At 43.7% G+C, this 25232-nt stretch overlaps 1 protein-coding gene across 4 annotated transcripts in view; it reads left to right on the top strand.

The window, feature by feature from the left end:
- The first annotated feature begins 1630 nt into the window (after positions 1-1630).
- raraa (retinoic acid receptor, alpha a) overlaps positions 1631-25232 on the top strand; it is a 146945-nt gene continuing 123343 nt past the window's right edge. The window contains exons 1-2 of one of the 4 annotated variants that reach the window (XM_062443237.1): positions 1631-1927; positions 19243-19312. The gene's annotated coding sequence lies outside the window, so the exon portion shown is untranslated. Of the gene's footprint in view, positions 1928-19242; positions 19377-20179; positions 20246-25232 lie in introns of those variants that run through there. The other 3 variants (XM_062443239.1, XM_062443238.1, XM_062443241.1) reach the window with 3 other exon arrangements.

The raw sequence follows: 25232 nt of genomic DNA, 5'->3' as shown, positions 1-25232 counted from the left end.
ATGTCATGTGGTGCAGAGGTCTTCGGAGAGGTGGATATAGCAGAAGGAGCTCACTGCCCAAATGCAGTACAACAAAAGATTATGGTACAATCTCTGAAGGAAGATATTTTGGAGGCTTTAATGGTTTTCTCAGCAGGATGCGGAGGCATAGTCACGCAATGGAGAGGAGGGGCCAGATTGTTTAAAGTTTTATACAAAAGATACATATTTTAATAAAATAGGAAAATTCCCCAGTGTCTCTGATGTCCCACTGTGAGGATATGGGGTTGGCTTTTTTATGCATGCCACATTTTTAAGACTTGACAAAAAAGATAAAGTCCTGTAAAGGAAAATAGATTTCCTATGAGATCTTCCTGTAAAGCCTCAGCCATACATGATGCTGAAACATGTGTTTATAGGGTGAAGCCATTATCACTAGAACAGTTATAAATGTGCAGCAAATTGAGTTCATGATTGTTATGCAATATTCTACATAATGTAACCTTTCTCTATTGATTGCCAAAGCAAAATAATTTACTTTATCAATAGAAGTATTAATCATTATATTTCCCCATTTGCAGTCTATCTTACTTAAAGGCAGAAAATGCAGGTATTCGTTATAGGCTCTTTATCGCTACACAAATATACTGCTGCTTATCTTTGAACTGTTAAAATCTATTATTGCTTGGTATTTTTCCCTATCCATGTTTTGCCAACATTCCTCACATTTTGAGGCTTGTGTAAAATTAGCAGTACATTTTGCTCTGTTTTCCTTTTGGCTTGCTACACTCTCTGTTGCAAGCTTGTGTTTGGCTGCATTACTTTTAACATACCATTTACATAACACCATGTAACAAATTATGTACTTCTTTTTTCGTTACTGGATAGTAAGTTTTATTTTCTAATTACCTATACCTTAAAAAGTATAGAAAATGGCTATTATTCCCACCAAACTTTGCTTTTGTGGCCAGGGTAGTGATATTTTGAAATGCACCTATTTCAAACAGGATAAAAGATGAATTTGCCCATTTTTTATTAACATAAAGTCAGAAAAAAACGACATATGAATCACTGGATACAATACTGGGAGACTATTTGTGAAAGTGATTTACAGTATAATCGGAAATCTCCCTCTTCTAAATCATTTGTGGTCACTTTTGTATAACTTTAGTATAAATACATGTTAATTTTGATTTACATGGTGTTTTTTCTGACTTCATGTGAATGAAAATGTGCAAAACTCATATCTTTGTCCCGGTTACAAAAGCAAATAATAGGGAATAATAGCAATTTTCTATCCTTTTTAGGTATACCCAATTAGGAAATAACACTTACTACCCAGGAACAAAAATTGTTGCATACACATTGTTCTATAGTGTAATTACACAGTCAAATAGAGACTCACACGAAAGGGAGAAATTGTTTCTTTGGCTCCTCAGCTGAGAAAACAACAGGGACTTTTGTACATTTTATTGGGACATTATACGAAAAGGTGAAATCTAAGCTGTTCTACTGCCTCGCATCATTTGAGCAGAGCAGTGAGCACATCTGGCGAGAGCAGGACATCATCCACTTTTTGAGGACTGGCCCTCCTAAAAGGAAAGGGGCGGGGTCAGAGCTGGTGTTGGCTTTCACAGCCAGAGAAGGTGACTGCAATGGTTGCTTCTGCGATAGCCGTGCCAAACTTGCCTGCTCTGTGAAAACGGCTCGCCGCCTCTTTACCTACGGTTTGCCGGGGACGGGCAGGCGGGCGGGCGGAGGTGGTGGCGCTGGGGAAGTGGGGAGCTAATTTCCCTCAGCGACCGTGAGAGCCAAGCCGCTGTCTGGAGAATGAGAGTCGGCGGCAGAAAACTTTGAAAAGAATATCACGGCGGAGAAAAGCAGATGCGCGGCTGAACTTCCACCAGCAGCCCGAGGGGACCGGGGAGGAGGAGTCAACAGGTCCCAGGTATTACCATCCACTTGTCATTGAAGGCTTGTCAACATTTGACAGCATGCGTCCAGCTCTGAGCCTCCACGGGAGGCTAACCGGGTATAAAAACTGTCGCCCTTTCACCTGGAGGATTTTGAATGCGTCATGCATGGCCACGGTCATGACAGGATTTTTTTTATTAAACGCTGCTCATTGTCAGGAAGGGGCTGAATAACATGCAGTCCGAAACTCATTTCTAAGTTCACGTTGACATTGTTAAAAAGAAACTATAACGTGTCCGTCCGAGCGACGCTAAATCAGTGGATACGACGGTTGTTAGAGCAGCTAGCATGCAAAGCTAACGCTCCCCGGTTCAGTGTAAGTTAGCTTGTAAAGACATTACTGTATTTCAGCGCTGACAGTTTCCTTGAGTCAATTAGCAGAGCCATTCTGTTAACCATCTAGCTTGTCACTTAAGAAAAGCGCCGATATGTGGAGTTAAAAACACGTCGTGCTGTCGGTCTTGTCTTTTGCAAACACTCCGTCAACAGCTAGTTTGTTTTTGCAGCGTCAGGACACAGGAATGTGGAGAAATATGTATTTTTTTCTCCCCCGCATTTGCAATTTTTTTGGTCAGTATTGCTTCGTTGTGGGCTCCCCTGTACGCTTGAGGTTAACTTTGTTCGAGTGTTTAGTGGACTCTGCTGTTAATATCGATCATACCAGACCCCACGTCCTCTCCTCAGTGTGCTGTAAACGGATAAACAGACAGCTCAATGAGGGGCAACCACAGCCTGCATTCTTCTGATGTGCTCTAATACTGAGCTGAGCACTTGATGAGCCAAAACACACATGCATTCCTCTGTCTTTTTCCCCTGCTCCTTCTTCTTTTTAAATCAAGCCTTTAAGTACCACTACAAGCTGACAGCTGATCTCCCCCAATTTGTTAACACCACCGATTAACCCCTGTCAAGATAATGTGGCAGTTTGAGGTGTCTGCATCTCTGCAAATTAAATGTCAAGACTGTGTTACAACATTTGAGTTACATACCCTGCAGCATCAAAAACCTGCAGTTGTAAAATGTTGTCTTGTAAAAGCACAGATGACAGTCTGCATGGAGCTTATTAACCTCCATTTAAAGCTGTGACAAGTCTTTTTAAAATGTTCCCGTTTTATTTGAGCAATCCGATCTGTGCACTTCATGCATTTGGTTAATTGTTTGTTGATTGATTTTTATGATACTTCAGTCTTTATGACATCTCCCTTCTCTTCTCCTATGATACTGGCTGCAGACATGGCAGTGCAAAGAGGTGTTTTTTTGTGGAAAGAAGATGCCCTTTTCTGTGACAACCTGTTACATTCAGAGCAAGATACGTTAGAGGCCATGTCACTGTGTGGGAAATTTGGTGTGTTTGAGGGTTTTCCCACCCTGTCACCTACTCTCTTGGTGTGATTCACAGTTAAAATGTTGTGCCGTCTCCAATAATTGGAAAGGTTGGGGCTAAATGCAGATTGTTTACCTGCCCACTAAACTGTCACATTTGATAAAGATTTTGATAGTAAAATTTAGATGTCATGTCCCTCACTGAATTCTAAAAATATAAAGATTGTGTCAAAGGTAAGGAAGAGCTGAAATCAATGGTTAGTAATTGAGTAGATGAGAAAAAAATTATAGGCAACTGTTTTGATGCTCAATTATGGTTTTGTTTTCTGAAATGGCAAATTATGGTAAATTGGTTGGTTCTGGGAGATTTTGACAGGCATTTTATACAATTTTATGACATTTTATAGTGAAAACCATGAAGAAAAAAATCCACAGATTGATTGATAATGAAAATAATCTTTAATTGCACCTGTAGTGATCTGACAATTATAATCTAAGCATTCATAAATAAATGTAACTTAGTGAGAGAGGTTTAGAGAAATTATGAAATTATTTTCATGCTGCCTCCTTGTAGAGCAGATATGAGATAAATAATAGTTTATTAGTTGATTACAATAACATATTCAAAAGTGAACAATCTTTCACTTAAGTGTGTTTTTCTAAACATTAAATTGCCCTGTGTTGTATGTGCAGTTGTGTTGCACAAGGCGAGATTTTTCTGTGATACTGTCAAATCTCTCGCTGACACACATCAACGGGAAGTTGCTTCTCCACTTGTGTGAACAATGCCAGTTAAAGGCATCGCACGCTTTGGTTTCACATGGTACTAAATGTGTCATCATGGTGCAGGCAGTGGCAAACTCAGTGTGCCCGCTCACAATCAACCCCCCACTCCCTTACCACGGCCTTCTCCTTCCTCTGCAGATTGTAAAGTCAAGTGTGAGTGACACTGGAAGGGAAATTTTTTGGAAAATTCTTTGCTCTTCACAAACACTCAATCTGTCAGTTTTCTTTGCCATGTTTGTTGACAGTTTTTTTCCCTCTTCACTTGTGGAATAAATGACTTTTAACAGATGAAAAAAATTAGAATTGGGTCACAATTTGGAGAAATATTTGTGCAGGTTATTAGGCAGTTGGATTCAATAGATTTCTCCAGATTATGATTTTCTTTACCTCTCGGAGTAATGGTGTAAAACCAGAATTGACTTCAGAGGTTGAATTTTCAAATTCCGGGTGACCTATTTTCACGTTGCATGGCACGGTAGATGGCAAGTGTTCCTTCCTCGTATTACTATCAGGTGTGATAGATGGTGTCAACTGTACTGCTCAGTAGGTCATCATATCATTGAATCATGCAAATAGTTTTGATCTCAGACACAAGATAGCATCCTTCATATCATGTGTTAATCACCAAAAGTTGGAGGTGAAAGTGTGAATTTAGCAACCAAGGGAGGAGGAAACATATTCTTTACTTTTTTCAGATTTTAGAGATATGCTCAATGCAACATTTGGCACAGGTCTAGCTTTCTCTGAAAAAGCCCTGGGTGTGTCGAGTGGTTTGGTTTGCTTAAAGTTGGTCTGTAGTGGTCTGCACACAGTCCCGCCACAGCAGCTAGCTCCCCTGTTGCTGAAGAGCCAGGCTGACTCACGAGGCTGTGGCTGTGCAGCACAAACTCATCAGGCACTGACAGATGAGACACGCTCCCCGCAATGGCAGGGCACCCTGGAGATGTCACCGAGCGCTTGCTTAACGGTAAACACCTCTAGCCAGTCCCACCCACATGCTGTCAGATTTTCAGTGCTAGTAGCTCTGTGTCTGGAGTAGGAAGGGCTCAAAGTGAAAACCAAACTGCAAAGGTTTCCTCGCTCTGAGTAGGAAAAAACAATGGGTTTGGTTTTTCAGAATTAGTTTTGATGTTTACATGTGTTCATTTCCAATTTGCTGAGGTTGCCATTAAGAATGGTTCTATTTGTCAGCAAAACATTTTTGGACAAATACAGAAATAATTGTATATACTGAAGCTACAAATGGAGTCCCAGTGGAACCAAGCAGTGTATCTTTACACTAATAAAACCAGTCTTGACCTAAATGAAACAGGCCCGACTCTGTCAGAATAAGTAGAAATAAATTGGGATATTACAGTGGTTTGGCTGTAGTGCCCAATGACGTAGTCATTGCCTTAGGGACTGGGGCGAGTGTGGGAAAAACAGGAGAGAATAAGGGTGGGAGCCGATACCAGGAGAGTGTAGCTGAAGCCGAGTGGGATTTTTTTTTTTGGAGGGGGAGTGGAGCTGCTGTGATGTTGAGATGTGGGAGCTCCACTCGCGTTGGCCGGCGGCAGTTCAAACGGGCCTGCTTGTGCATACTGATTCTCTTTTCCGCTGCTTTTCCACACCGCTCACTGGCCCAGCCTGGCCCTTGCCGGCCACGTGAGGGTTAACTTTCCCCCTATTTTACACCGCCTCCTTTTATTCCTCTTTTTATGGCTTTGATGGTATTAAATAATCTTTACGTGTCAGAGTGCACAGCTCCCAGTGTTCATGTCGGGAGAGCGAGAGAGCAATTAGGTCAGAGTGGTAGAATAACTTGGTTTCATCCCAGCCTTAAAGCGGCAGGGTACCTCGCTTCAACTCGCTGTTTATATTCCCCTCAAACCTTCACAGCGAGATTTTCAAAGAGGTCCAAGGGTTATCAAAGCACTCAGAGAAAGAACTTTGTATCTCTCCATTGTGTAGTCTCATGATAAAATGTCCCAGAATGGATCATCGGTTGTGATATTTTAGGTTCCTCGCTGCGTTAATTTGCCTGAAGAATCAGGCCACGTTTGTCTCCTTTTTTCCTAATGAGGCTGAGCTAAAGACCCATATAGCCTATTATCCTGGTTATTGATCGGAAATGTGTTTCAAGCAATAGACTGTTTTGGTAGACCTTGGAAATCATTGACATAGTTGTTGTACTGCTTTTTTTTTTTTTTTTTAAATATACAAGCAGATTACACACAACGGTATTATAAATAGAAAGCCTTGTCTTTCTGTTTGACATGGTCTCACATGATCAGTGTTGTAATGTTTCCCATCGACTGTTGTCCCATGTTTGAGAATGCATTTCGACCATTTGGCATGTGAGTGTTCTGGCCCACGTCACAGCGTTTCATTGTGGCCATCACAGGGTTTCATATTATTTTCCACAGTCGTTTTGTACCTTGGCTTTTTACGAAAGTGTCTCTGCCCAGTCGGACAGTCCCCCGGCGTGACGGCTGACATTTCCAGTGAAAGGGCCCTATTGTTGATTCTTAATCCTCCTCCACCCTCCTCTCCATAAAACAATGGTATCAATTGCTTCCACTGAGTACATCCACAGCTCTGAGTGAGAGACAGCCTGGCCTGGCCTGTTAGTCAGCCTGCCAGCCATCCTAACAGGCAGCCAGGCTAACCTCTTCATTCCCAGTGATAGCTCTCCGCTCGAGTCCGCAGATGCCTGAAGAGGCTAATATTATCTCTGTAGCATGAGAACCAGCCCTTGATCGTGGCTGCAGTGCCACCTCGTAAATGCACAAATAATGGCCTGTGTATATATTTATTTTCCCAGGGAGACAGTGGAGCAGACCGGTGGCTTCGACACACCCCCATCCCCCACCTTCTTAATGAATGGTCTCCATTCTATTTTCCTTCATTTTCCCCAGGACACTGCCATTAACTTTGACAGATGATATGTTCTTTCACTGAAACAGTGATCCTGAGCACACTGTCACTGGAAATTGGATTCGCACACCCACCCCTTTGCTCCTCGTCTTTTCTCCATCTCTCCTCCTATGTCCGTCCTCCTTTTTCCTGTTGCTCTCTCGCAGTCTGCACTGGGGGACATGCTGTTAATATTCCTTTTTCGAGCTGCACTGTACAGCTGAGCTGCCAAGTTAACCCACTGCTGCCGTGAGTCAGACAGCTAGCCAGATAGCCGGTGTCACTTGCACAGATGTCCGACTTGCCAATGTGTCCTTAAGCACTCCTAGATAATAGCAGCGCTGCTCAGTGCCAAGTGTGTGTCTCCAGTCAGCTACGATATCGTGATGATATTACATTGGTTTTCATTTTTACTCTGTTGACATTGGTATAATTTCTTTCCTTATCTTTGCTTATATTTTTTTTTAGGTCATTTGAGACTTAGATTATAGAATATTACAAAAAAATTGCCACACTGGAAGGCTCCAGATAACAACAAGGATCTAATAACACTGTAGTGGTTCCCTATCAGCTGGACCGCTCTCCATCATACCACACTTCATCTAACTACTGTTATGAAGATGCTTGACAGTGTGTGACACTGTGTCAGTCCTTGTGGTCTTAGGAGAGCATTACGTGAGTCTCCTGTACGATGACCACGGCCAGTTTCAAAGCATTACACAAACCAAAAGTGTTTTACCACTGATTTCATTGGAATAACTCCTCTCTATTGTGTCTCCTGTGTGGGCGTACGTGGTAGTTGACAGCATATTACCCAGCTGCTGTGGGTGCAGCTGCTCGCACATTAGCTCAAGTTGCTCGGACACAGTTATCAGTGTGAAGCGAACACCACAGCAGAGAGATAATGGTCCTGAACAAAGATGATACCGCTCTCGCCGCTGCTAGCTCCAACAGCTAGCACTTCGGAAGTGGTTCAGCTCATAGCATCATTATGGCGCTGCTCTGCTGCCTCGGCTTGCGCCCGCCAAGTCGACGTAGCTAGTGAGCTGCTGCTACTTATTCTGTCTCCATAGGCTGTCATCAGTGAAGAGCCATCACACCAAATCACTGTCATGCTGAAATGTTACACTACAGAGTCTGTTAGATGACTGGATTCCTGTGCTTGCAGCTGGAATAGTGGATGGCAAAAAAGCCAAAATTACCCCCAAAAAGCAGCGAGGCAAAAGATGATTACAGGCTAGTCACATGTACTTACTGTATGTTCAGGTTCATAATGCTCTATTTTACCTTCCATGATGACTAATGAAATAGTTTTTGTTGTGTTGGTGGTTCAGCCATAAATACACTGCACAGCCTATACATGTATTTATGAGGGAAGAATCTCAGAAATGCACTGAGCAAACTAGGTTTCAGCCTGCAGATGGTTGTCAGCGAGAATGCATAACTCCCGGGTGTAAATGATACTCGTTCAGTCAGACAGTGAAACTGAGAGACACCATCAATAACAGCGTATCCTTTGATTGGTTTTGTACTTCATTTCATGTCAACATAATTTCCATTTTTCTTGGCTTTTTGTGTCGCAGTAATAATTCTGTAATATGGCGCACCAGGCAGCATATGGCTGCCATTTATGATCAACAGCCTCTGCAAAGAGGTGACTGGAATATGCAAATGGCTGCATGCTAATGGAATAGTAATGTAATGAAGTACGTTGTATATGGCCAATAATGAGCTGTGGTTATTGAGTGTTGATGGCTTCTTCTCAGTCAGCCTTTGTTGTTGCACAAGCTAGAGCTTTCTTGCTTGTTCTTCATGGCTCACGTACGCACCATCACCCAAAACACACATGCACACACACACACACACACACACACATACAAACACACGCACACACACACACACACACACACACACACACACACACACACACACACACACACACACACACACACACACACACACACACACACGCACACACTCCCACAGACTTAGACACATGGACATTACATTCTTATTGATTCATGGCATTGGGAGAAAAGCATATTGATAAATACCTGAAGTACTTGCCCATTGAAATTGTGAAACTAAATTGGGCAGAACTGAGACAGATGCAGCACTGTAAATTAAACAAGCAATCTTCTCTGTTGGGTGACAGCACAATGGTGATTAGGGTTTCATGTGAGCTGCCCTACATTATTTATTGCTGTGCTGTGGGCTGCCTGCAGTTGAATAGACCCACAGTCCATTGACTGGGCACATTACGGGAGGCCGACTCGTAGCGAGAGGGGGTGTTAAAAATGGCTTTATTTCCTCTCGAGGAGGTCCATTTTCATCTAAATGAAGGTGGAAGCCCCAAGCGTGTTGTTTCCAGGCCCTGCGTGTGTGAAATGTGTTGACTGTGTTCCAGGAGGCTTCTCTGCACCGCTCTGCTCTGTGTTCCAGGGTGATTTCACAGAACCTCTCATTTGTACACATCAGCCAGTCCTAGTTTTCTCAGTCACTGCCTACTCAACTTGGTGCCCGCTGCCAATTCACATTTTGGTTGTTTTTTTGTACACAGTTGTAGGTAGGGATGTCCTAATCAAGTCTGCCGTCCCCCAAATCTCATTTAATACCAAGTATCTTCTGATAGATTGTGTGATGTTAGTTTACATTATACAGTTTATAAGAAAGAAGATTAACTTTGTCTTAACACCTAGCATCACTGCTTTCCTTTCATATTTACCTGATGCTAGTTTGTGGTCTGTTTTATTTTTTTTTATGGTATCCATGGAAAGAAAAGTGTGGACAGATTCTAGACATTTTCTCCTCATCCATAAAATGAACAAGACACTGAATTTCAAATGCAGTTTTCAGCAAAGAGTAGCACTCCCGAGATGTGGTCCACCTGCAGACTGGCCCTGAAAGAGAGGCAAAGCAACCCAGAGCGGTCTTAACACAGAGCAGCTTTGCTTGCTTGGGGTAGAAAACATGAATTGAAACGGCCTGCTACTGTTAACTTGTTTACACTGCCTATTTGTTCACATACTTGCAACGTGATGCTGTGTGTTAAGAAATAGATTCCAGTGTTTAAAGGAGCCCAACGGGATTATGATAAACAAAGGGTTGAAAATAGATTGAGCTTTATATAATCTATAAAACAAGGCCTTAATGGCCTCAATCTCCATCCTGCAGGTCACCTTGAGACATGATACATGATTTTTATTGTAACAGGAAATGTAAGGGTGTGGACAAGGCTGTTGGAAAACTTCTACATCAATAACTGCTTGCTAACTGTGAACTCAATTAGTGTTATGACTGATTTGCTTCTTAAATCAATAGCTATACTTATTAATACTAATGAGTTTATTATTGATATTAGTCTTTGGTAGAGATTATGTAAAGCTAAATATAGTGGAGGGAAAAACCAGAGCATTACAGTATGAAGTTGTTAACACCAAAAAAAGAAGAAGAATTGCGAAAGTACCAAAGTAACTTATCTTGATTGGTTTGTGCTGCTAACTTGTGACCCATTTTTAGTAACTTACATAAATCCCCTGCAGCACAACACTGGCCTCAACAGAAGGGTCTGTGGCTCATTTAAAGTTTAAGTGTCATATGGACTCAAAGATTGTATTGTGCAACCTCATAAACAGAGATATTGAAAAGGAAGTTATAGTCAAGTACATTCCTGAGTGGCCCTCATAAGCATGTGGTGTTTACACCAGCACTTCCGTCAACAACAGCAACATATTATAGAGCGATTGTAGATAGAAAACACCATCTACAGATAATATAGCTGCTATTGTCTGTTTCATACGAATGTGAATGTGGAGTAGAAGTGGAGGAAGACTCAGTATACCAGTGCATATTTGTCATGTCTGATAAAGACCTGTTATCGCTGCAGACATTTTGACACATCGTAGCATTAAAAGCAAAGGTTTAATAAATAACATCAATAATGGCCGCATCCCATTTAGCTCCTCCAGTTCCAGTGCCTTGGTATTGTGCGTTATAACTCACCATTATGGCTTTCTGGGACACCTAAATGGAACTGAGCCATTGTTAATGTTATTACTTCCACCTGGGCTTTTCCCCACTTTGACACTATAAAATGCCTGACCCCCCCCCCCCCCCCCCCCCCCCCCCCCCCAAAAAAAAAAAAAAATCTGTTCAGACCTTGATTGTGATTTTCATGACTCTCATTGCTCTTTACGTCTTTTCTAAAAACCACTGTCTCGCCATCGCTCCCCCCCCAGCACAGAGGCCACTGGCGCGATTCAGCAGTGAACACGGCGGCGGTGGATGCAGGAATGTGAAAAATAGGGAGAAAACAGTTTGCAGAGCATTTGGAGCTCTGCCCATTGTCACACCTATGCACATGTGAAAAAAAAAAAGGCCGCCTCCTCGCCTGCTAACCCTTCCACAACATTATCGGATCGTCTGAATTGTCAAATCATTGAGTCCAGGCCTTTTTTTTTTAACCACTGGGGTCAGCTTTACGAAACAGCAGCGTTACAGTGGTGATAATAGGATGTATAATGTTTGATCAGCTTGTAGTGTTTTTGCAAGTCGTCTGCTCGCTTAGTTACAAAGTGAAAACAGGTGTGCATTGTTGCCGCATGTGAGCACGGAGCGAGCAAGCAAGTTGACGGATGGGTGAAATTATTGTAAACGCAAATTTAATTTACACGTGTATTTACACTTTTGTATTGTTTTTGATTGTTATTGTACAGTGTTTACATGATTTCCTGTATTTCACTCACCCCTTGCTGTGAGGCTGTGGGTTCAATTTGCTCGCCTCAGTTCAGCTTTAAGCTTTGTTGTTCATAATTCCTGGGACTGTATTTGTTTCTATTCTGTTATGATTTATTTTGTGTAAACTAAAAACAGAAAGTGGCTCGACTGTCAGATTTCCACGATGTTACAATAGTTGGGTGATGCAGACGCCTCCTGTCCAAATGCCTAGAAGGAGATTTTAACCGCATTGGGGCTGTTGAGGCTCTCGAGAGGTTGGATTTGCAAGTGAAAACTATAAATCTTTGTGCGTTGGAGGTGTGGGCTATGAAAATGGGATGCCATCTCTAATTTGTTTGTCCATTTCACTTCAAGTGGCATCACTTTAGATTTTCTGCCCATGCACAAGTTTTGAAATTGCTAACAAGAAGGCCATGTTTGTTTTATCTGCAAAAGTAACTGTCGTCCCTGCTTTGATGGATGTTTGTTGCGTGAGTGTGTCCTAATTGTCTTTCTGCACAACAGCGTGTTTTCATTCTGGGTTGGCCTCTGGCCCAGGATGCCCACTCAAACTCTGGTCCACTTGTTCACAGCAGTGAAACAATGCTGGGCTGCCATGCCTCTCCACAGAGCCACTGTCGGACAGTCCCCTGGGGGTGGGGTGTTTTCTGACAAGTCCATGCCAAATCTGGTCCCGGCACTCAATTGCCTCTTTGTCAATTCCTCCATGTGAATGTCAGGACGGCTGAGCTGTGGCTCCATGGATTGCCTGTGTTGAGATACCTTGCATGGCTTTCATCAGGGGTAAGACAGAGCAGCTTGCCTCCCCCTCAACCACAACCGCAGCCCCTTCATCCTCCAACCATTGTTTCCCTATCGAATGAGACTTATTTTTTAGCCTCTCTCATGAAGCATGAAATACAAGCTTTTATATTGGCATTGGCAGGTATTTAAACTTCTGATCTGATCCAGGCCCTGCTCATTAAATCGTCAAAATGATTTAACGTTTCACTGCTGCCGCTGTGTGCCAGCATGGCATGTTTTTCCACTTAGGGATTCCAATATTTGTCTCTGTCATAAACACAGGGCATCTGGTTGCCAGTAGTGGGCCCAGCCTTCATTTAGACTTTGACATCGAAATGTGGCTGAATTCTTCAGAGTGAAGCTCTCTGGCTTCTCAGTTAGCAGCTTGCGTAGGTATGATAAATGTTACTAATCACCTCTTGACCCCGAGAGGTCAAGCCTTTGCCCTCTTGCCCATCACCCTCCTCCTTCCTGCTGTCTTCTCTCTGTACCCTGTGGATAGCCTTTATCTTGTTCAGGCAATATTTTGTCCACCAACAGATACCAGGTAACACAACTATGCAGTTTCCTTGTTTGCAGTCAAGTGTGAGATTTTTCCCCCCCCTTCGCCAATTTATCTTTCCAAAAATATCTTTTATGTGGCCTCCGAAATAAATGTATGTAGTGAATGTGATTAGATACAGAGAGCCAGAACAGATACACTCTCCCTTTCTGTGTTCTCAGCTTTAGTTGTGACCTCTGCAATTTTAATATCACAGCCAGTTTTAGGATTTTACTGAAGAGATAAGCAAGTAGAAGAATGTGTGGAGATTATCAGGGAAATAATCTTCTGTAAGAAATTAATTTGGACGAAATAGCAAGGACAGGGGGACTGTGAGCGCAAACACACACACACACACACACACACACACACACACACACACACACACACACACACACACACACACACACACACACACACACACACACACACACACACACACACACACACAGAATAGCTTTGCTGGATGGGGTTTCTGTTCTGCTTTTTTTTCTTTAGCAGTGTAAAGAATTACAGATGAGCTTTTGTTCTTTTGAAAATCCACTTGATAATTTCAGGTGCTGGCTTCTTGCCGGAACTGGTTGGATTTAAAAGACAAAAAAAAAAGCACAAAAAAAAATTCAAAAACGAACAACAAATCCAGTCCTTCCAGTACACAGCCCAGTGATACACACTTTACACAGCGGCCCATGTTTTCCCCAGTGAAACATCTGTTTGGAGCCGTAAGAATTGGATGCTGAAAGTCATTTTCAAGGGGGAACCCTCAGAGTTGAAGAGTGCAGCACAGGTAGGAACAACGCCGCCAGCACAATAATGGCACCAGCGTGATGCCAAGTTTTCTGGGTTCACAGATAGGCCCTCACTCCATCCTCATCCCCCCCTTCCCACCTAAGTGTTCCACATGAGACTGATTGAGCCATTTCGTATCGCTAAGCTGCGTGAAGAGTGCTACTTTTATAATGAAAGAATACTGCTAAATCAAGGCTTGACAAATCTACTTTCTCCATGTCCCCACATTGAGGGTTGGCGGATTAGGCTCTAATTTTAGTGCCACTTATCTCTTCAGCTGCTTTTAAGAATTAGTTCCAAATAACAAAAAAAAAAGTGTGAAAAATGTGAAGGGTTTTTGGGGTTTGGATGGGGTGGGACTGAGTAGGGTATTGTCAGGGAAGCGAGGCTGTGAAAAAGAGATTGTCCAGTGGCTGTGCAGGCCTTTGCATGAGAGTTCAAATTTGCATACAAATCTCCAGAAAAAAAAAAAAGAAAAAAAAATGGTATTTGTGGCGGCCGGGCAGAAGGCAGTTGTTAAACGGAAATCTTGGAGGAATTTTTCAATCGCCATCGCTCCCACCGCACAATGTCTCAAGCGGCTCCACTGAGATCACAAAGCCTGATGGAGTTTTCAAACAACTCAGACCATGAAAAATTTAGCACAACTTTTTTTTCACCTCTCACCGTCTACCCCCTCCCTCCCTCCCCTCCTCCCCTCCTTCTCTCTTTCTCATTAGGTTTTCCATAACATTCATAAACCTGGATCCCGGGTGTTTGTGATTGAAGCTGAATGTGTGAGGGATGAGCTCTTAGAAAGCCACTGTGTGTTTGTTTCAGTTTGTTGCGGACCTACTTGCAAGTCAGCAGTCAGTTTGTTACTTTTCTGGACGTGTTCTAATGTAGCTAAGACTTTGATAGTTTAGACCTTTCCATCTCACACGTGTTTGGCTACCGTGGCACGTCATCAATACAAAACAACCATCAATACTCCACTGGAGGCAGTTGCATTTAAAACAATGGAGGACGCGGCGCCGGTGTGCATTCAGCACTTTTCAATAGCCGTCAGCTTATCGATTCTCCTTCAAGGTCAGCATCAATTCCTCTCTCTGCCCCCTCTTTTCTGTTTGTGACAGCGGAGGGCAAACGTATGTTAAAAAAAAAACTTGCTGTTCAATTGAGTTGGGAGGGGGGAGACCTATAAATGAAAAAAACCCACCATGGCAGTTTCCACTCACATTTGTTTCTCCTGGCGAGGAGCATTTGTCGTTGCAGGCAGTGTTTGGGTGTGATTATGTAATCCATCAGGTTATTACCATAAAGAAGAGGGGGGGCTGTCAAGGGGTTGGAAGGTAATAGCAGTGCTACTGATGATCATCGTCTAGCAACTGCCCAAGGGCAGGAATGTTTTGTGTGGCGATGTGTCCGACAGGTGGCTAGGAGACGCTAATTGATTAATGATCAGGGTGATATATGAGCCCCCGCGGCCAGCCTAAACATAAAGGCTCAGAGCACTGGTGTCGCCCTAAATCATTTCCAACCAGGCCAGTAAACCAAAAACAGCTCCTTCATTAGCATATGAAAGACCAATTGGGAGGGGGACTGTCCCTTCTAAGCCCTTTGTAGACTGCCTATTGTCAACATCCTGAGTCTGAATTAACAGTGTAGCATTTTATGCCAGATGAATAATGACAACAAAGATGGTTTTATAATAAGGGTCACTCAGCACTAATGAAAGATTAACATCGCCACAAACTAAGCCTTTGATATTGTTTGGTTTTTTTTACCCCCTTTTCTGCCAGTGCATGACTCTGACAAGAGCAACGCCCGCCTAGATGTCTACTGTCTTACTTTATGAAATGTAAATTACTGTTATTCTACTACCGGACATAAAATATTGCTTCTCAACTCTAAGCTGAGTGGAATTATAGTAACTATAACTCCTTATACCTAGAGGTGAGATCATTTACATATTTCTTTGCATAGGTGTTTTTACTCTGTTCATCATGGATCTGACACATTTTCCATTCAAGCTATGTCGGATTCTTCCTGAATGATTGAACATTAGTGGAATTCACCTGCCCCCAGATGATCATATTTTGCACTTGGTGTTCCATATAACCTTGTCACAGTGGATTAGTCTCTCTCATCTCCCTCACACTTCCCTTCTCTCTCTCTCCCCGTCTCTTCCTCTCTGACTCTCCCTCTCTCTGGTTATTTACCATTCCACAGGGGGCCTTGCGTGACCCTCTTCATTGTTTTGTTTGGATGACTCTGAAGGACAATGGCAGTCTGGAGCCTTGGCCGGCACTCAGCGTGTGTGAATCTGCATCTTTCCATTGGGAGTGCTGTCCTCCGATGTCAAGAGAGGTTATGTGATCTATGTGTGACTGAAGGGGGTTTCCACCGCTGAGAGTCAGTGCCTGAAGGAAAGGGGTTTATATTGTGTGTATCTGCGCGTGCACGCAGCCGCTGGAATTTTATAGAGCCAAGCGAGTTAAAACAACACATTGTGTCTGTTTGAATGTGAGCTCATGACTCTCGCCGCAGGGCTGCCAGTCCCAGTGTACCACGCACTGAGAGACTGCTGGTACACTCAATCACTTTTTAAAACATTTTTACTCATCGACAGTGTAGGGATACCGCTGTCACAACGAGTCACTGAATGTCCCATGCCCGATGGATGATTACACTTGAAGACTGGATAGCCCCCCACTCATCAAACCTTTTTAACCATCACCACTTGAGCAACCCAAATCCCAGTCCTAGGTGCTGATGCTGGGCTGTACATGGAGGATCAGGTAACCCTCTCCGATTGGTGAGAATTAAGTCTTCTAGGTCCCATTTCGAAAGCAGATGGACTTGTTTGGCAAGGCTCCAGCAGGGAGGGCCCCCTTTTTCTGTGTGTGTGTGTGTGTGTGTGTGTGCATTATAGGTGAGTGTATGCAGTGTGTTGCTTTCACCCCTTAGCAAGGATAAAGATGTGATTACCCCAGGCTACTCCTGTCCACTCGAATCAGTGTACATGCTACAGTGCTCGTGCCCAATCCACAGACTTTTCATATGCACACACATACGTACATGTGCATAAATGTCTTCATTTCATCCTACCTGCTCTTTCACTAAATGAGGCTGTTCTTGGTCAATCGGACCAGCGAAAACACTCCCTTTAAACACCCTTCAGATCCACAAACAGGAAGCGAGGGTGTACAGTGAGACAGGAAATGAGACGAGGAGTCATACAGGGGCTGGGCACAGGCCAGCTGATTGGCTGATTGTCAGCTCGTAATGAACACCGGAGGGACACATTAAAGTGTTCTCAGCTGGTGTAACAACCAGCAACTTATTACCAAGTAGAAATGTCACATGCAAAGCAATTCAACAGAGCCGCCGAATCAAGGCAAGACTTGATGTAAAGCCGCAACTTGCCTTTGAAGTGAGTGTTATTATACATAGTTCAAATCCCATTTAAAGTCATAGTAAATGTAACCTAATGCAGGGACATGACTTTATTGGCTTTTAGTAGCATTTGATAGTGATGGTCCAACTGCAGCAAAGTGTTGACGAATGCAAACAGGAGCTCAACAACACAAATCTTATCATGCTGAATGTCTGTATCTCTATTAAAGAGGTGTTGATTCCAAGTTGTGGTGTTGCTCTGGATTACGTTGCATTATTCAGTATATTTTATTAAAATTGGGGGGGGGGGACAGAACATCTTACAATACCAGTGTATTTGTTGCACGCATAATGCATTTGACTGCATATAAACAAAGTGTTCATAATGTATTTTCACGCCCAGTTGTGAATGGGTTTTGTGCTATTAGACAATACCAATCTTACATATGTCTGCAATGCATAAATCCAGAGTTAATTTTAGGACTCAGATGATCTCGACAAGGAACACATGGCAGTCATGTGTCTTTTAATTTTTCTCTGCTCCTTTGTCATACACATGTAGCAGGAAGGTGAGTTTATTGCTGATGCATGTGAGCGAAATTTGTTAGCACAGAAAACTGCAGAGCTTGTTGCATCCATCGGCCAAACACTTCATGTGAACTTTGGTACGTGATTCCTCATTAGCGTCGAATTGAGGATTGTACAGTGGCCAGTTGGAAGTGTGTGTGGCGTGCATATAAAACAGTCTTTGTAGTAAAGATGAATGCTTTATTTTTGTCAAAATGTTATAATTATATCTCTGCTGTCCGACTGTCCGCAGGAGCTTGTGATAACAAATTAGTGTGAAATTCATTTGATGCTTGTAAAATGGCACTACTTGGGCCTGGAGGGAGGGGACTTTTTTTGTAGTGGTATCATGACCCTTCCAAAGAGACTCTGTCCTGATATAACTTTGCTGTTTTCTTTGTTAACTGAAGTATAGAAACTTTCTTACTCACTGTGACAAGTGAAGTGAAATAAGCCCAGACAGACCACAGTTTCAAATGTCACTGGTTACTCTTGCTTTTGGAAAACCCTAGTCTGGTCTACAGTTTTACATTTTATAGGAGCTGAGGGATCCTGTAGTTAGTATAAGCTTTAAAAAAAAAAGAAAGAAAAGAGATGCTCTGTTTTCTCCTCAAAGAGAAAGACAGGGTAACCTCACTGCCTTTCACTGATTTTGACACACACCAATTTTATATTCAAATATTATTGACCATGATTGTTCAGCTTTGGCATTTGTGTTGGATCTGTGAAATCCAACAAAGTGCCTTCTAACATGTGCAAACCACCATACTGTAATTTTCATCCTGTTGTTTTTAGTTAAAAAACAATCCCGCGGAGCATTTTCCATGCTCTCTGCCTCACAAAGGTGGCGTTTATCAGGTTTCCTAAGTGACATGTGACTCTTTCAATTTAGATCTGCAACCAGACGTATTGGTAAACACTTGGTATTTTAGCAACATGGCCAAACAAAAGGGCATTGTTCACATACTCGCTCTTAACCAGTGTTGCTAGACCCACGTCTGCGGCGGCCATTCATCTGTACAGCATCGGCCTAGCTGTCCTTCTATGAAGTGATGACACGCCACTTTAGATTTGTCTCTGTCTTGGCAATGAAGGCGCCTCTGTGTCCCTATTTGTGCATCAGGCTAAGGGGATTTCTAGGCCGCCACCTGATTCACATTGCTGTAATTGAGTTGTGGCCATAAGCACTACTGTGCCTGCCTAGGCCCTAGGTAATTCACACACCACAAAAGCACTGTTTTACTCCTCTTTTCACATGATGTCTGGGACACAAATGTAGCGAGTGAGAAAGTCCAATCTAATGGAAAAGGGCGGGGAGATTACAGGGAGTATGAGAGCGAAGGAAGGAAAAAGAGTGTAAGAGTTTTCATGTAGTGAAGCAGTTCTGCGCCAGAGAAGCTAGGGAGTCACTGAGTCTGCAGCACGTGGATAAGGACCACAAAGCTCTTGGTTTCAAATATCTTTTTCTCTCTTTCTTCCTCTCTCCTCAGAGCTTAGGAGCTGCAATCGATTCAAGGGGAGATTTCCTTGGCCAAGGACAGGGAGATTGACGTTTTTGGGGTAAGCCCGAATTTGTCGCTCCTGTCAACTCTGGATAATTGGACTTCTACACACACTTGTGTCTGTGGGTACCAAACACCATCTTGCTCTCTATACAATAGCATTGTTCCTCGACATGTGACTGCCATGTCGGTTTTGTGGTCGCACTAAATGTGTATTTCAAGATTGAGTCTTTTGTGCCCCCCCCCCCCCCCCCCCCCCCCCCCCCGTCATATGTTTTACTCTTTTCACTGCCATTGTAAAGGTCACTGTTTCTGCACAGCCAGGCATCTTTTCAAACCTGTGGAATCATTTTCACACAAGCATACATGCACACTGTATCGTTTAGAGGAGGTGCTGTATCTTGTGGTCTGCATGCCGCCAGTGGTAGGATCAAGTCTAATCCTGGGTCTGTTGCATCAGAGCTGGAGCTGGCAGCCGGGAGCTTTGCTCCATCATGTTAAAGTGACAAAGACCAAACAGAAACAGCCATTCATCATTAGTTACTGGCTAGAAGAACCTAAACCATCACTGAACTGATTTATCAGGCCTGATTTATCTCCCTTGTATCCACTGAAAGAAATAATAGTAATGTACTATTCATTTTTTTCTGTCATTTCTCATCATTTCAGCTCATCCTGTTTTGGCTGAATTTTGCTGTATTAATGACCAACAGGGAGGAACTGAATTGTAGGCCCCTGGACTGATGCTCCTTCAGTCCTGTCCCATTCCATTTTGTACCAGCTTGTATTTTCCTCTCCTGTTCTGTCACTTCATGTCTTGTCCTGTACCATCCTGTTGTGTCTTTTCTGTTCCTTCCTGGACCCTTGGCAAGGTGATCTCTACCCCCCGACAAACATCTCCCCCATACCAGCCTCCAAGCAAAAGCAAATACAGTGAAATGGTATCCAGAAGAATACTGTCACCTCCTGTATTGGGTGCCCACACCAGAGGGTGTGTATTTTTCATGCACAAACACATATTCACACCCACAGGAGATGTCCATGTGTTGTAACTGGGGATGACAAGCGGTCTGGCAGGCGCTCCAATGCTCGCAACCAGTTTGGCACATTGGTTGCCTGATGGACAAGACTAAGCCTGGCACTTCGGTCTTAAACTCTGAGTTTCTCTCCCCTCTTTTGTCTTTCCTCATCCATTGATTTGTTTTCTTGGGGAAAGTGATCCCACTGTGTTGTCTTAGCTTTTGTGAGGTTAGAAACTGGTGAAGGCAGCCAGAAAACCATGTAGGAATTAAAGTAGGTCAGTTTTCGATTCAGTTGGCTTTTCCTTTAGTTGTTTAGAGAGCATAATACCTTATTCACTTCATCTGTTCATAATGATACGTCACACTTTTTGGAAATCATATAATTATTCCATTAGCTGCCTCATTTACTCATGGCTGTTTTATTTTGTGATCTGGCAGAATGTACATCCAGTACTTGCATGCAATCCTTTTCCATTTTCTCTCCCTCTCCCGCTCACTCTGTCACTGAGTTAGCAGGTTTCGGATTTTCATCTCCACATAAAGCGTTTTTTAACCCCCCCCTCCCCGTCATAATTTAGATCCAGTCTCATAAGTGGGTTGGGAAGCAGCCCCAGCAGTTGATGTGGAACACATGCCTTTAATGATTCACACTCTGTGTGCGGTAGGTCGTGGTGGCTGCTGAGCCCGCTGCCTCTCCCTCTGTCTAGAATGGGAGTCCTGTGTTTTTTTTTTTGTTTTTTTTTCCAGTGTTGTGTTTTTTTTTCTAAACTCCTCTCCACACATGGAAACTTGAGGGAAGTTAAAATGTGTTGTTTATGCACAGTTGTTCCCGTGCAATGACGCTTCTTATTCTCCTCTAAAGCTGGACAGAGTTTAATAATCAGCCCTCGACACTTTTGTTGTTTAGCCAGACTTGTTTTTTTCCCGTCTTGCCACCATCCTACAGCAGGTTTCCTACTTCATTTTTAGCTGTCCCTTTGACACATTAATGCTGCTCTGACATTTGTTTTTCATGTTCTTCCATTGTGCTGAATTTGAATGTAGTGTTTGCCGGATTTGTGCTTCAAATAATGACTTTTCACTACTTCCACATTCTCATCAACTGATTCGATTTGTCACATTTGCCAAGAAAAAATTTGGTGGGTTTTAGTTGAGTGAACTACTTCAAGCTCAGTTGATATTTTGTGCTGCTGAGCTCATTTATTGTAATGCATTTGAATAACAAGATGTTCTGTGGCATCTTACTTCCTCACCATCAGCAGAATAGCAGAAGTGGGCAGCTAGAAGCGCTGCTCAATTAATTTGAGTTTTTTTAGTTGGGAGTCTGCACTCCACCCGCAGTGCAAAAATGGAAAAGTTTGACATGTCACATTAAAGCAACTGGAGCCTTCCCCCATCATCCCCACCTTCATTCACTCAGCCGCTGGCATACCTTTCATTGTGTGAATAACAGGGACTTTCTTGCTGTACAGTCAAAGAGCAGTGAAATGTGCCAGCACGTGACAGGGAGTGGGCGCTGTCCCGCCATCCGAGCTGACATAAATTGCTTCCTGTTTTTGCTTTCACCCCGCCCCTCCTCCCCTTCCCCCAAAAACCCCAGCCTATGTCTTTCCATCCACGCTTCCATCTTTTGTTCTTCCCCTTTCGTCTCTCTATCTCTTCCTCTGTCTCGCCATCCTGGGTCCCACGCCCCTTCGTGTGGCCTCGTCTGACCTTTCCTTCCTCCGCTCACTCACACATTCGCACATTTCTCTATCTCCTAACACGCACACTGACTGGACATCACACATATACACGCATGGTATGAAGACAAACGGCACACGTCCTTGAGATAACTGCGAGTGAATGACTCTTTCCTTTTACTGCGCAGAAACAACCTTGTGTGTGGCCGCAGCAATCAAGAGACGAACGCACTTGCTGACCTTGCTTGACAGTGGGGCCGCATATATTGAAGATGACTCAAGACATTACATGACATCTATATGCCAGGCTGAGGCATTGTATCAGCGTGCAAAAGCGAGCCAGTCATTGCTGTGCTGGCAGTAACGGATCGCATTTTGTCATGATTCGAGGAAATGTTTGTGTGTGTTATTGGAATGCTTTACTCTTTTGCATTAGTGAGAGAGTAATTTAGATTTAGCTCTTTCCCCACAACTGCTTGACTTGATGCCCATGAGTTTACCAATCCTGTTAACTGTGTTTTTATGTGGTGGTGCTCAGTTTTTACAATACCCATAATCCACAACATAACAAAGTGCCGCTCGTAAAGTGTTGCTTTAATGAAACTATGCCTTTGTGCTTTTTTATGTGCTGTGTTTTCAGTAAATTAGTGTTAATTTGTTATAAGGGTAATAAATTAAGCTCTCTGTTATAACTTGTTTTGTAAAGTTTGGTACCCTCAACTCTCGGTTTGGATCAACAGAGTGAGTGCTTCAAGTATGGAGTGTGTGAGAGAGAGTGCTGAAATTGATGACGAGACCTCCCTGGATTTGAGCGCCGCTACAAAGCACCACCCGATACTGTATGCAAAAAACCCCAGCCACTCTAGGCAAGAGGGTGTAGCTAACAGTACTGAGTAGTCTGCAGTTCCTCTTTGGGGCGCCTCCTGACAGGAACTTGGCAGCAAGGAAACGTAAACATATTCCCTGTGGTGGGCTGGCAGGCTGGGCGGCGCGGTTCCCCCTTGTTACCATACATGCACAGCGCAGCGCGGCGCGGCTCAGGCTAGCCCGTTCAGCCCAGCACCCGCAAGCTGTGAGAAATAGATCTTAAAGGGACAGGTGCCGCCTGTGCTTCTTAAAGGGGCACAGGCTCACTCTGCATCTGCAGTCTGTTTTCCTTGTAGGCGTCACAGTTGCATAGGCCGACATGATTGCTCGCCAATGTATTGTTTCAGAATGACAGTGATGTGTGTTACTCGTGGTGCGCTGACCTCTCTGAGGTTTCCAGCAACACCATTGAAACGCTGCCTAAGGGAGGGAAACTGCTGCCAGGGGTCCCAAAATGGTTGTTTGTGCTGAGGTAGCAAAAAGCTGTAGCGATGATGATGTAACGATGGAGGTTTGGGAGATGGGAAGGAGGCCCTGCAATCCAGTATGGGAGAGAGAGAGAGGGTGTGGTTGGCCCACTAGTCACAATACACACACATTCTGCATGCACATGCTCACACGCACGTACAGTATTGCTACAACCAAAATACGCATGCATGCCTTCACACATGCTTATTTATACATACATGCACACAGAGACTCTGCACTGGACTTTTCTCTTTTTCTTTCTCCTTCTTTCTCTCTCTTTTGCTCTCCAAACACAGTGGTGTATTGTGCAATCTGACCTGGTCCCTGTCCAAAGGCAAAGAGAACCCAGATTGCTGAAACAGAGGGCCCACTACTAACAGGCCAGCCAGGCTGTAGTTGTTATAGCCCGCTATGGGCTTCCAAACCAATAGGGACTGCTGGCTGAGCTTAGAAAGTGTGTGTGTGTGTGTGTGTGTGTGTGTGTGTGTGTGTGTGTGTGTGTGTGTGTGTGTGTGTGTGTGTGTGTGTGTGTGTGTGTGTGTGTGTGTGTGTGTGTGTGTGTGTGTGTACACATTCTTTTTGATCAACTACAGAAGTGCTTTTTGGACAGCACTTGCAGGAGCCGACATGGCACCTCAGTGCAATTTCATAAGCACTGGTAAAGGCATTTGCCTGACTTTTAATAGCTCTCCGTCTCCACAACATCATCCAAAAGCACTATTTTCAACGACCCTTTAATGGCTGGTGGAGATGGGTCGCTGAAAAGAGGGCAAGGGCGAGCGGTGGGAGGAGACCCTTCTCACCAGGAGGATTAAATATACTACATAGTGAAAATCTTTTTCACGCTTTTTCTTTCATGGAGTGGTGATGGATGCAAGAGCCAGCTCACAGTATGCCTCACTGGTTTCAGTCGCCTGCATGATTGGCTCATATGTGTGTACTTTCATATGTTTAGCACCTGTGTGCACTAGCATGTATAGCATGTTTTAAATAGCCTGAATGCTCTCTATTTACATATGTTGAGTATATATTTTTGATAATGGATGCTTTTTAGATCCAGGGTACACAGAAAAATTAACACATTATTACTACCCAGCTAATCTAAATACAGGTTATGGTTGGCTCAAGCTGTATTCATTTCCTTAGGTGGAGGTAGCAGAAGGGTGGAGGGAGGAATGGAAGAAGAGAAGGGGGTGACAGAAAGTCTTAGGATCAAGCTGTTCCACTGACAGAGCACAGCACAGGCAGCTCTGGTGACACTGCAGCGCGCAGTAGGGAGGCAAGGAAAGAGAGAGAGAGAGAGAGAGAGTGAGAAATTGTGGAAGAAGGGGGAGGAGGAAACTGAGGAGAAGATAGCAACAAAAATGAGTTAGAGAGGCAGAGAGAATCTTCCCCCTCCACAGGAAGATTGTAGATGAGGACACTGAAATCAGGAGACTGAGAGAAGGAGACGAGGATGCGCACTTCTCATGTGGCAGCAGGTCTCTTGGGATGCCATTAGCTGGTGTGTGTGTATGCACGTCAGCGAGCGGGTGAACGCAGAGTACGTGATGTTCTCCATTTAACTAAAGCTCGTCTACCTACATTCACATGTCCTTGTTGTGTGTATGTGTGTTCAGCACTCACGTGGAGTAAAACCTCCCACCGACGAGGTAAGAAAGACGGAATCGAGGGCCCCAGATGTATCTCCACTCCACCCACACACACACACACACACACACACACACACACACACACACACACACACACACACACACACACACACACACACACACACACACACACACACACACACACACACACACACACACACACACACCTCCTCTCCCAGGTCCCAGTAGGCACATCTCTGTAACGGCCCCCTATCGATCCTGAGGCCTCCTTGTCCACACTCAATGCCCATCGATCGGCACCTCGCAAAGAGTCTCAAAGGGCTGCT

This window comes from Scomber scombrus, chromosome 21, assembly GCF_963691925.1.
Source record: "Scomber scombrus chromosome 21, fScoSco1.1, whole genome shotgun sequence".
Taxonomy (NCBI): Eukaryota; Metazoa; Chordata; class Actinopteri; order Scombriformes; family Scombridae; genus Scomber; species Scomber scombrus.
The sequence above is the reverse complement of the archived record's forward strand: the minus strand, read 5'-3'. Positions and strand labels throughout refer to the sequence as shown.